Genomic DNA, 2693 nt, shown 5'->3' on the forward strand with positions numbered 1-2693 from the left:
TAGAGAATCTTTGTAGGAATGTCTTCACGATTAGTGGTCCCAAATAGACAATATCTAATAAACCGATTAAGGTACAGTTTGAGTTCCAATCATTTTTCAACCTAGATAGATTTCAACCAATCAGTGAGTGTTTTATATCATCTATTTCCATTTTTGGATTAGTGAACGACTTTCAAAATGACGCACATTATGTCTTATAACAACAACTACAACAACTCAATAATACCAATAAAAGCAGCAACAACATCATCAACTGTAACAACATCAACAGTAACAGCAGCAGCAGCAACAATAACAACAGCAACTACAAATATATCCCCACGCCAAGAAAACAAAACAAACAACAACAACAACAACAATAACATAAACAACATCAACAACAATGACAATAATAACTACAAGAAAAAGAACATCAACAAAAACAACAACAAAAAACAACAACAATTTTAGAAAGAACAAAACAACATCGACCGGCCAGTGACATTGTTGCGTTTGTCTTGATGATGTTAAGCTTTACTCAGATTTTTTACTAATTAATTCTAAAGGTTTAAAACTCCAACAGGATTATGGAGCGATAACGGTGGTGTTAGAGATTGAGCAGGGTACATACTGATAATTGTTTCTAGTCACTGGACAGAAAAAAATACAGAGGAAAAAAAAAACAGCTGTCAGAGAAATGATGGAACAAAGATAAAAACAGAGACCGGTCAGATAGAATTAACGAGGGCCGGAGATAAAACAGAGATAGAACAGACACAGAACCGAGATAAAACAAAGATAGATCAGAACAGAGATATAATTGAAAAAGAAAAGAGATAGAACTAACAATGGCCACATAGATAGACCAGCCGGATAGAACAGAGATAGAACTAACAATCAGAACAGAGATAGGAAGGAGCAAAGATAGAACAAACGGCAGTCAGAACAGAGGCTGAACATAAATAAAACAGATATAGAACTAACGACAGATGGAATAGAGACAGAACTGACAGTCATGACAGAGACGGAACAGCGATAAAACAGAGATAGAATATTAACTAACGACAGCTGGAACAGAGATAGAACAGATAGAACTTACGACAGAAGGAAAAGAGAGAAAAAAAGATGATAGAGTATTAACTAACGACAGCTGGTACGGAGACAGAACTCACAGTCACAACAGAGATGTTACTAACAGTCAGACAGATTGAACAACATCTCGGTACCACCAGAGATCAAATCCTCTGCCACACGCGTTATCAGGAAGTTAAAAAAAAACCCCAAAAAGAACGCTGCACTGTGGCAGATTTTAAAATTCTCCTCGCAAGATGAAGAATACTTCGTGCGCTATCTCTTTCGTTTTGGTGGTTTTTCTGTTGCTTTAAAATATGTTACTTGATAGCGGTCCTTGTATTGATTTTGGGTTTTGTTCTTCTTTTATTGCTTTTTTGCTTGTGCGTGCGTGCGTGTGTGTGTGTGTGTGTGTGTGTGTGTGTGTGTGTGTGTGTGTGAATGTGTGTGTGTGTGTGTGTGCGTGTGTGTGTTTGTATGTGAGTAAGTGCGTGTGCGTGAATAAGTGTGTGTGTGCGTGTGTGTGAGAGTAGAGGTGTGTGTGTGTGTGTGTGTGTGTGTGTGTGTGTGCGCGTGTGTGTGTATCCCAGGGTCTGCAAGACTGAACGGAGAAGAGTGTGTGGTCAAAATGCATGAGAGGACAATGATCAATTGTGTCGTGTGCCTGTGCTTAACAAACAGATAGATAGATAGATAGATAGATAGATAGATAGATAGATAGATAGATAGAAAGATAGATAGATAGATAGATAGATAGATAGATAGATAGATAGATAGATAGACTGATAGATAGAGAGAGAGAAAGAGAGAGAGAGAAAGAGAGAGAGGGAGAGAGAAGTGTAGGCAATGAGGAAAGGGATGAAAATCCACTTACATGTATATGTTCCAGTTTTTGCCAGGGGCAGGGGTGGAGATCGTTGTATAAGTTAATACCCTATTATACCGACACAAATAGAACCTTGTACAGTTTCGCTTGATTGTTTTCAAAGTCTTGACAGACTATCAAATCATTGGTAAAAAGATTTAAAAGATTGCAATCCTAACAATCGTCCTAAAACGTCGTTTTGCTTTGAAAAGAAAACAACAAGTTTAGTTGCCCGAAACAAAGTACTATCACAAAACACTTACGAAGTGTGAAGCATAGAACAAAAAAAAACCGAACTCAACAGAGACAAAACAAAAGAAAAAAGAATGGACGAAATGAAAAGCACCAGGCAGAAACGGATGATGCCGCAGGAGGGAGGAAAAAATTGCGAGAAATCCTCTCATTCCGATAACGTAGCTATTAAGAACCAATCGGATGAGGGGATAACATCGGCGTAATGGCCGGGCATGCTGGGAAGGTCAGGTGACATAGAGCTAGGAGAGTGGTTGGCGGGAACAGGCGGGGGGACAGTTTGGGTGATAAGGCGGTAAAAGATTGACACTTCTGTGTTGGTGAGTTACGTTGTCTTGTTTGTTTTTTTTGTAACTCTTTTTCTTTTGGAGGGGGTGAGGGTTGTTGGTTTGTATGCGTGTGTATATGAACGTGTGTGAGTGTGTGTGAGTATGCGTGTATGTATAGGGGCGCCGGGGGGATAGTTGAGTGGGGCAGGGGTCTAGAGAGATATACCTAGAGAAAGAGAGAGAGAGAGAGAGAGAGA

Source organism: Aplysia californica, unplaced genomic scaffold (genome assembly GCF_000002075.1).
Source record: "Aplysia californica isolate F4 #8 unplaced genomic scaffold, AplCal3.0 scaffold00023, whole genome shotgun sequence".
Classification (NCBI taxonomy): domain Eukaryota; kingdom Metazoa; phylum Mollusca; class Gastropoda; order Aplysiida; family Aplysiidae; genus Aplysia; species Aplysia californica.